An 11000-nucleotide genomic window follows, 5' to 3' on the forward strand; every position below is an offset into this window, starting at 1 on the left:
TGTCTGCCGGGGAGCTCAAGGAGCGAATTGCGCAAAAGAGGTTTATCACGGCCTCTTCGCCCGACGTCGACGAGGTGGCCGCCGAGGTGTCCTCGTCGTCCTCCAGAGACTCCTTATCGAGCCGCCGTCACCGGTCGCCCGATCCACCCGCCGCCGCACCCTACGCCAGTTCGAGGACTTCACCGTCCTCCCTCGGGCCCGGCTGATTACGAGGTCCTACCTCGGGGTCCGACAGCAGCGGTGGGGGACATGGGTCGCCGAGATTATGGATCAGGAGACCCACACCCGCCGGTGGCTCTGTAGCTTCCACACGGCCGAGTTAGCGGCCATGGAGTACGACCGCTGGCAGGTCCGCTACCACGGCGCGGCGGCTAGGTTCAATTTCCCCTTCGACACATGATACGTCCATTTTGCATCATGTTTTCCTACTGTTATTTATAATGTTTTTATGCATAATAATGCTTTATGGAGTAATACTAATGTCTTTTCTCTCATAATATGCAAGGTTTACACAAAGAGGAAGAATACCGGCAGCTGGAATTTTGGACCTGAAAAAGCTACGTCAGAGATACTTATTCTGCACATCTCCAAATGAGCTGAAAATTTACGGAGAATTATTTTTGAATATATAATAAATATTGGAGCAAATAACTACCAAAGAGGGGCTGCCTGGTGCCCACAAGACACCAGGGCGCACCAGGCCCCCAAGGCGCCCCAGTGCCCATCTTCTGGTATATGAGGTCTTTTGACCTGGAAAAATGAGGAGAGGACTTTCGGGACGGAGCGCCGCCGTCTCGAGGTGGAACTTGGGCAGGAACACGTTTTCCCTCCGACGGAGCGATTCCGCCGGCGGAACTTCCCTCCCAGAGGGGGAAATCGAAGCCATCGTCATCACCAACAACCCTCTCATCTTTGGGAGGCCAATCTACATCATCATCTTCAATAGCACCATCTCATCTCAAACCGTAGTTCATCTCTTGTGTTCAACCTTTACCGGAACCTCAGATTGGTACCTATGGGTGACTAGTAGTGTTGATTACATCTTATAGTTGATTACTACATGGTTTATTTGGTGGAAAATTATATGTTCAGATCGATTATGCTATTTAGTACTCCGCTGATCTTGAGCGTGAACATCATTTGTGAGTAGTTACTTTTGTTCTTGAGGTCACGGGAGAAGTCATGTTGCAAGTAATCATGTGAATTTGAAATGTGTTCGATATTTTGATGATATGTATGTTGTGATTCCCTTAGTGGTGTTATGTGAACGTCGACTACATGACACTTCACCATCTTTGGGCCTAAGGGAATGCATTGTGGAGTAGTTATTAGATGATAGGTTGCTAGAGTGACAGAAGCTTAAACCCTAGTTTATGCGCTATTTCGTAAGGGACTGATTTGGATCCATATGTTTAATGCTATGGTTAGATTTTATCTTAGTACTTTTCTCGTAGTTGCGGATGCTTGTGAGGGGGTTAATCATAAGTGGGAGGCTTGTTCAAGTAAGAACAACACCCAAGCACCGGTCCACCCACATATTAGATTATCAAAGTAGCGAACGCGAATCAAACCAACATGATGAAAGTGACTAGATGAAATTCTCGTGTGCACCCAAGAACGCTTTGCAGAGACCATTTTGGCCCGTCCTTTGCTACAAAAAGGATTGGGCTACCTTGCTGCACTTTATTTACCTTTATTGTTACTTGTCCGCTGCAAATTATCTTGCTATCAAACTACCTGTTACCGACAATTTCAGTGCTTGCAAAAATTACCTTGCTGAAAATCACTTGTCATTTCCTTCTGCTCCTCGTTGGGTTCGACACTCTTACTTATCGAAAGGACTATGATTGATCCGCTATAGTTGTGGGTCATCAAGACTCTTTTCTGGCGCCGTTACCGGGTGGTGAAGCGCTCTTGGTAAGTGGAAATCAGTGAGGAAAATTTTATATTACGTTCTAAAATTTATTGTCACTTATTACTATGGAAGACAATCCTTTGAGGGATTTGTTTGGGGTATCTTCACCTCATCCAGAAACACAAAGAGTTGCCCCTCAACCTACTACACCAACTGAAAATATTGGTTATGAAATTCCTTCGGGTACGATGGAGCAACTGCTAGCTAATCCTTATGTAGGAGACGGAACTAAACATCCTGATATGCATTTGATATATGCGGATGAAATTTGTGGATTGTCTAAGCTTGCAGGTTTACCCAGAGATGAATTTAATAAGAAGGTTTTCCCTTTATCTTTGAAGGTAAAAGCATTGACATGGTATAGGCTATGTGATGATATTGGATCTTGGAACTAGAATCGATTGAAATTGGAATTTCACCAAAAAAGTAATCCTATGCATCTAGTTCATCATGATCAAAACTATAGATATAATTTTTGGCCTCGTGAAGGAGAAAGTATCGCTCTAGCTTGGGGGAGGCTTAAGTCAATGTTATATTCATGCCCCAATAATGAGCTATCAAGGGAAATTATCATTCATAATTTTTATGCTCGGATTTCTCGTAATGATCAATCCATGCTCGATACTTCTTGTGGTGGTACTTTTATGAAGAAGACTATTGTATTTAGATGGGATCTTTTAGAAAGAATTAATCGCAACTCTGAAGATTGGGAACTCGATGAAGGTAAATCGTCAAGTATTAAGCTTGAGTTTGATTGTGTTAAATATTTTATATGAATACTGATGCTTTTCACAAGTTTAGCACTAAATATGGACTTGACTCTGAGATAGTAGCCTCTTTTTGTGAATCGTTTGCTACTCATGTTGATCTCCCTAAGAAGAAGTGGTTTAAATATCATCCCCCTATTAAAGAAGAAATTAAAGAACCGATAAAAGCTAAAGATGAAACTATTATTTATAGTGTTGATCCAGTTGTGCCTACCACTTATATTAAAAAACCACCTTCCCCTGTTAGGATAAAGGAACATGCTAAGGTTTATGCAATGCACCTGCTACCTTTCAAAGATGTATAACTGCTATATTCTTTGATTTTTGTGAAAAGATTGTTGTGGTTTTCATGGATGATTGTTTCGTTTACGGAACTTCTTTTGATGATTACTTAAGCAACCTTGACCGAGTTCTGCAGAGATGTGAACAAAATAATCTTGTCTTGAATTGGGAGAAGTGCCACTTTATGGTTAATGAAGGCATTGTCTTGGGCCATAAAATTTCTGAACGAGGTATGGAGGTGGATAAAGCTAAAGCGGATGCAATTGGGAAAATGCCATGTCCTAAGGATATCAAAGCTATTCGTAGTTTCATTGGTGATGTTGGTTTCTATAGGAGGTTTATTAAAGACTTTTCTAAAATTTCTAGGCCTCTTACTAATCTTTTACAAAAGGATGTTCCATTTGTTTTTGATGATGATTGTGTAGAAGACTTTGAAACACTTAAGAAAGCCTTAACTTCTGGACCGATTGTTCAACCACCTAATTGGAACTTTCCTTTTGAAATTATGTGTGATGCTAGTGATTATGCTATTGGTGCTGTTCTAGGACAAAGAGTTGGTTAGAAATTAAATGTTATCCATTTTTTAGCAAAACTCTAGACAGTGCCCAAAGAAATTATGCTACTACTGAGAAAGATTTTTTAGCAGTTGTGTTTGCTTGTGATAAATTCAGATCTTACATTGTTGATTCCAAAGTAATTGTTCACACTAATCATGCTTCTATTTATGGAAAATAAAGATGCTAAACCTAGACTCATTAGGTGGGTTCTATTACACAAGAATTTGACTTACATATCACTGATAGGAAAGGAGCTAAGAACCCCGTAGCTGATAACTTGTCTAGGTTAGAAAATATTCTTGATGACCCACTACCTATTGATGATAGCTTCCCTTATGAACAACTAGCTATAAATAAATGCTTCTCATAATACTCCTTGGTATGCTGACTATACTAATTACATTGTTGCTAAATTTATACCACCCAGTTTCACATACCAACAAAAGGAAAAATTCTTCTATGATTTAAGACATTACTTTTGGGATGACCCACATCTTTATGAAGAAAGAGTAGATGGTATTATTAGACGTTGTGTACCTGAGCATGAACAGGAACAAATCCTACGGAAGTGTCACTCTGAAGCTTATCGCCTGTCATTACAGGACAAAGCGCATTAAATGCGCTACTTAGGTGTCCACTTGCTTTATCGGGGGCGGTAACGAGGCCCGTCCCGTCCGTCGCCGCTCCGCCTTGCTCCGACACGCGTCCAGACCGACGAGGCATGCAGCGCCATGTAGGCTGGCAGGCTGCTGAGCTGGCATGGTGGTAGGGTCTTCACGAAGATCTGCATGCCACCACGCAGGTGCTTGAGTAGTTGGATTAGCAGCCACGTATTGCCACGTGGGTACTTGCTTTAGTTGATGGGTCGGCCGCTGAGCTGGGGCGGCGATGGGGAGGCAAGGTCTTGCCGCGGTCTTGCGTATATCCCCGGCAAGGGTCTTGCCGAGGCCTTGTGGGTGTCTTCGGCAAGGAGCCTTGCCGGGGCCTCGTGGGCATCCTCGGCGAGAAGCCTCGCGGTTGTCTTGCCTTCTGGTTCTCATCTAGGCTTTGTAGGCTCTCTGTCTTCACAAAGATCTGCATGCCACCATGCAGGCACTTCCCGAGCCTTGGTTCTAACGCTGTCGATGGTGTCGGAACTCTCAGGCTCAAGGGTGGCTGCGATGTTGGCGTTGGGTGAGCTGCCCCAGCAAGGCTCTTGCCGGGGCTGTGTAGGCCACCCCGGCAAGGGTCTTGCTGGGGGAAAGCCCATCTAATCGCTCTGTCTTCTGCGCCCTTGGTTGGAGCGCTGCTCTGGTAGCCTTGCACTTCTGCTTCCCTCCTCTGCCCTACTAAGTGTGGTCGCAGGCGTGGCTCTGACTGCCCGTGCACAAGTAAAGGGGTACAAAGGAGAGCCCCTACTTTCGTACATCGACAGGAGCCCCCGGGCCTGGGCCACACATAAGCGCGACGGGTTGTTGGGCTAGGCCCAGAATGGTGCGCGGGCACGCGGGGCTGAGTTTTTACCGCAGTAACTCCCTTGCGAGTTGTGCTTCCCCACGACCTCTGTTGAATGCGTGATGTGGGGGTCGTGCGTGATGTGGGGGTCATGCATGGGGCGGTTGCTGCCCTCATGCGTTGTCGGATCACGGGTTCCGGCAAAACCCTAAAGGTTCGAACACTGGGATGCGCGCGAAGATCTCCTCCCTACCGATCCACGCCCTAACTCTCTAAGATCTCGCGGACGAACTCGACGAACTCACAAGACAAGGACACAAGATTTATACTAGTTCGGGCCACCATTGTGGTGTAATACCCTACTCCAGTGTGGTGGTGGTGGATTGCCTCTTGGGCTGATGATGAACAGTACAAGGGGAAGAACAGCCTCCTGAGGTTGAGGTGTTCTTGTGCTTGACGAACTTGTGTGGGGGAGATGCCTCTGAATGAGTTATTGACCTGTCCCCCTACTGTGGTGGCTAGTTCTACTTATATAGGCCCTGGTCCTCTCCCCAAATATTGAGCGGGAAGGGAGCCAACAATGGCCAATTTGAAAGGGGACAGCTAGTACAGCTTATCCTGACAAAAGCGGTCTTCGCCTGCAAAAGGCTCTGGTGGTGACGCCGCCTTGGGCTCCATGGCGACCTTCGTCTTGCCGTCCCGCTGGTCTTGGTCTCGTTGCACCGATATGGAATCCTTTGCTTGATTCCTCGGTACTCCGCGCCTGCGCTTGCCCCCTTGGCACAAAAGAGGAAACAAGGACGCTGCGCGCGCTGGCGCCCGCCTGGTCTCGGTCGTCATGGCTCACGTCACGAGGACCTCGCGAGGTTTGCCTTGCCTTGATATCTCCGCCCCTCGTGAGCCTACCTGGCGAGGCCGCTCCTGAGGAGGTCTTGCGTCGCCTGCCTCGTGAGGCTTGGCCCCTCGCGAGGGTCTTGAATGCCTTGTTGATGAAGATGGGCCGCACGGGCCCGCTAGCTCAGCCATGCCATGGGCCGCAGGCAGGCAAGTCTGGGGACCCCGTTTCCAGAACACTGACAGTAGCCCCCAGGCCCAAGGTGCACTCGGGCTTGGCTTCAAGGCGAAGCCAAAGGTCAAGCGCGGAGCGCCGCGGGCCCCAAAAGCCTGCGGCCTCGGTTGACGCGTGGCGGTTGATTGGACGTGGGCGTCTCCGCTTCCCCACGCTGCCTCGACAACTGCCCGATTTGACAAGTCCCTGCGACATGCAAGGAAAACCATCATTACCTGTGATCGTGGTGGGCGCTGGTTGGCCTTCTTCTGCTATAAATGAGGGAGGGGTGGAGCCCCCGTCCCCCACTTCTTCCCCTTCCGCCTGCTTCTTCCTCCTCTGCTCCACCACCAACTCCAATGGCGCCGTCAAAGAGGTTCTCCGCCACGGAGAAGGGAAAGGCCCCCCGCGAGGGGCCCGGCGCCCAAGCGGGGACGCGGTCGTCCCCGTAAGCACACCACGACTCCCGCCGTGGCCCCCCGCTCCTGGGGTGGCGCCGCTCCGCATGGCGGGGGGCCGCTCCGGTTGCGGCAGCCCCGTCAATGAGGTGAGACGTGCCGTGGTTGCGCGGCCTCCCCAGCCACGCTTCCACTCGGCAGAGGTGCTACCAGAGTTTGTTGTCTGGTCTGAGGATCCGGCCGGCAACTGGCTTCAGCTTCCGCGCTTCTTCGTCGACGAGCTGCCGGCCTATGGTCCCGGCGGGCTCTGGATGCAGGCAGACGACTGCTACAGCAGGGCCTCCTGGGTCGCGGTTGAGGTGTCCCCTGCGGGCAACATAGCTCTGGCCCGCGGTTGGCAGACGTTCGCCCACGCGCGCGGCCTGGGCAAGCGGTGCACCCTCCATTTCAAGTACGATGGTGATGCGACCCTCTACGTGAGGGTGTTTGGGGAAGATGGTCGCCGCGCCGGGTGCTGCCCCGAGACGAACGATGGCGAGGAGGTGCTTGGTCTCGGCGATGGCCGCGACATGGGCGAGGGCGAGCCCGCCGGCTGTGCCTCGTCCAGCTACGGTGCCTCTTCTCTTGGCGAAAGCTCTAGCAGCGGCGGCTACGACCAGCTGCCACGCCGCCACGCCCGCTTCGAAGGTGGTAGCGGGTCGTCTCGTCGCCGTGCCTCTGTGAAGCGCGAGGAGGGATCCGTCTAAGCTCGGGACGTCGCCAGAGACCTGCCCCCGTGGATTGCTACAACGCCGCTTTGGTCTTGTTCCTCTTTTCTTTCCTGCATCAAAATGAAACCAGTATGGGCCCGAAGGGGCGTGTATCGAACTGTGGTTCCTCAACCATTATTCTATGTTTGCTATTTCCGTGCTGTGTCGTTACTTTGTGTGGAGATAACTTAGCCTGGCGCGTTCGGGGCGGCCTCTTCTTCAGGAGGCACTTGTTTCCTCGTGCCCGTCTTGGCTTAGTGGTTGCTCAGGAACTGCAAAAAATTCGTTAGGAGCCTCGCTACGATACTTATCATTCACCCGAGCCTTGACCCAGCGCTTCATATCATGGTACCCAAGGGGCACAGATTAGGAGAGATGTGCCGGCTTGTGGGCCCGAACGAGGGTGCCTCGCGAGAAAGCAGACCGAAGGCAGAGAGAAGAGGAAGAAACCCTCGCGAGGGCACCTGCCTAGCCCCCTCGCGAGGTATGCGAGAGAGAGAGAGAGAACACAAGTGAACTAGAGTCGGGAAAGGCGGCAAGGGCGACGGAACCAAACCAGCAAGGAACACCAAAAGCAAATTTCGATTAAGAGAAGGTGAGCCAACTACGGAAAGCAAATGAAAAGCCGCGTCTGGCACCTAGTCTAGTCTTCAAGTCTTCTCACCAGCGCGGAGATAAGTATTGCCACTAGGCATGGGAGGGAGCCCCCGAGGCCCGAGGGCGGCACTCCTGAGACTCCGGGCGTGTACAGCCCCACTCATTATTATGTGAGAGTGTCACGGGCGGCGATTCTTCATAGGCACCGGGCCTTCTTCATAGGCACTGGGCCTTTCTTCACAGGCACTGGGCCTTGCTTCATGGGTAGAACTTTCGGAGGTGCTGGATGTTCCAGGCGTTCTGGATGGGTACCCCGTCCTGCGTCTCCAGGCGTGTGGCGCCAGGCCTGGAGACATGGACGACCATGAACGGGCCCTCCCACATGGGTGAGAGCTTGTGCAACCCTTCCCTGGAGAGGACCCGTCTCAGGACGAGGTCGCCCGCCTCAAGCGTCCTGGAGCGGATGTTGCGGTAGTGGTATCGCCGCAGCGCCTACTGGTACCTTGTCGCCCTCAGTGCAGCTTCGCGGCGATGCTCCTCCCCCAGTACGAGGTCCATCCCCCGTGTGGCGTCCTGTTGCGTTTCATCGAACGCCAGGACCCGTGCGGAACGATGCTTGACCTCGTGAGGAGGACCGCTTCGGCTCCGTAGACAAGGAAGAATGGGGTCTCGCCCGTCGGCTTAGTGGCTGTGGTGCGGATGGACCACAGCACGGACTGGAGCTTGTCGTGCCAGCCCCTGCCGCAGGCCTCGAGCTTCTTCTTGAAGGTCCTGGTCTTGAGGCCTCTCAGGACCTCCGCGTTGGCACGTTCAGCCTGGCCATTGCTCCTGGGGTGCACCACCGAAGCGTAGCAGATCTGCGTTCCAAGGTTAGCACAGTATGTTTTGAAGAGGTTACTGGTGAACTGCGAGCCGTTGTCGGTGATGATGCGGATGGGGACCCCCAAACGGCTCACGAGGCCCTTGATGAACTTGACCGCGGAACCGGCTGGGATGGTGCGGACGGCTTCCACTTCCGCCCACTTGGTGAACTTGTCAATGGCGACGTAGAGGTAGCGGTAGCCCCCTGGCGCTCGAGGGAATGGGCCCAAGATATCCAGCCCCCAGACCACGAACGGGCATGTGAGCGGTATAGTCTGGAGGCCCTGAGCTGGCTGATGGATCTGCTTGGCGTGGAACTGGCAAGCTTCGCAGGACTTCACCAGCTCAGCTGCGTCGTTGAGCGCCGTGGGCCAGTAGAATCCACTGCATAATACCTTGCCGACGAGAGTCCATGACGACGAGTGGTGTCCACAGTCCCCGCCGTGTATGTCAATCAGAAACTCCTTCCCCTGGTCCCTGGAAATGCAACGCAGCGAAACATCATCTGGTCGCTTCCCGTACAACTCACCGTCCTGGATGCAGTATGCCGTGGCTTGCCGGGCCACGTGCTCTGCATCCTCTTCCTTCTCCGGTAGCGCCCCTTGCATCAGATATTCCTTGAATTCCTTGGTCCAACATCCCTCTTGGGGCTTGAGCGCCAAGAGCAGGCGAGCTCCTGAGGTCGGGCCACAAGCTGGGGCTCCCGTGGCAGGCGGTTGTGGGAGCTCTTCTCGAGGCCGCGCTGTGCTTGAAAGTGGTGGCGTCGCTGACGGCTTGAAGAGCCGCTCCTCAAAGACGCCAGGCTCTTGGGGCTGCCGCTTGGATGCCCTCCTGGCGATGTCGTCAGCTTCCTTGTTGGTGCCACGGGGAACATGCTGCACCTCCAGGCCTAGGAACTGCTTTTCCATCTTACGTACTTCTGCGAGGTACGCCTCCATGTGCTCGTCCTTTGGCTCGTACACTTTGTTGCAGAAGTTGACGAGGAGCTGTGAGTCGCCCCTAATGGTGAGGCGCTTCACCCCTAGAGCTTCCGCAGCCTTCAGGCCAGCTATGAGGCCTTCGTATTATGTGATGTTGTTGGAGACCTTCTCTCCCTGCTGAAGGCAGAGCTGCACAGCGTAGTACAACTTGTCCTGCGTGGGCGAGATGAGCACTGCTCCAGCCCCCGCGCCCTGGTGCGCGAAGGCACCATCAAAATACATGACCCATCCATCGGGCGCCTCACTTCCTGGCGAGGTGGACCGGTCCTCGCCTACTTCCAGCGTCGGGGCATCCGTCCATTCTGCCACGAAATCAGCGAGCGCGGCTCCCTTGATGACCCTGGTGGTGCTGAACTCCAACTGGAACGCCTGCAGCTCGATGTTCCACTCGGCGACCCTTCCGGCAGAGTTGGGGCTCCTGAGCACCCTCTCCAACGGGTAGGCCAAGACGGCTTTGATGGGGTGGCCCTGGAAGTAGTGCCGCAACTTGCGCGAGGCCACCAGGAGCACGAGCAGGAGCTTTTGAGGCATGGGATATCGTGCCCTCGCGTCCCATAACACCGTGCTGACGAAGTACACCGGGTGCTCGACGAGGACACGTGTGCTGGTGAGGCTCGCGTCTTGTGAAGGTTGGGGTGCCTCCTGAGGTGGTGGGACCCCTGGTGCCTGATCGCTCGCGGGAATCTCTACGGCGTTGTCCTGCTAAGCTTGGTCTTCTGTTGTTGCCGCTTCGGCTCTTGCTGCGCCTTCCTGATCTTGCGTCATCTCGGCTGGCGGCGTAGCTTGGTGCGGCACGCTCTTGGCTTGGTGCTCCTCTCGGACCGCCACTAGCACGGTGATGGCAGAGTATGGGTGGTGGCAAGATAAAGTACTAGAGGCTCGAGAGGCCGTGGCGCCACCATCACCGGAGGGCTGGTCAGGTATCTCTTGAGGTTTTGGAAGGCTCGGTCAGCCTTCGGGGTCCACTCGAACGGGCCCTTCTTCTTCATCAGCTTGAAGAAGGGTAAGGCGCGCTCTCCCAGCTTGGAGATGAAGCGCCCCAACGCAGTCACCCGACCAGCCAGCTTCTGCATTTCCTTGAGGGTCTGCGGTGGGCTCATGTCCTCAATGGCCTTGATCTTCTCCGGGTTCGCCTCGATCCCTCTGTGGGACACGAGGAATCCCAGCAGCTTGCCGGAAGGGACACCGAACACACACTTTTCCGGGTTAAGCCGCAAGTTCACCTGGCCCAGGCTCTCGAAGGTCTCCTCCATGTCATGGATCAAGGTTCTCGCCTCCCGAGACTTCACCACAATGTCGTCGATGTAGGCCTCCGTGTTTCTCCTGAGCTGCTGCCCTAAGGCGATGTGCATCAGCCGCTGAAAGGTCGAACCCGTCTTGCGCAGTCCGAAGGGCATGCAGGTGTAGCAGTA

Source organism: Aegilops tauschii, chromosome 4, assembly GCF_002575655.3.
Source record: "Aegilops tauschii subsp. strangulata cultivar AL8/78 chromosome 4, Aet v6.0, whole genome shotgun sequence".
In the NCBI taxonomy this organism is placed as follows: domain Eukaryota; kingdom Viridiplantae; phylum Streptophyta; class Magnoliopsida; order Poales; family Poaceae; genus Aegilops; species Aegilops tauschii.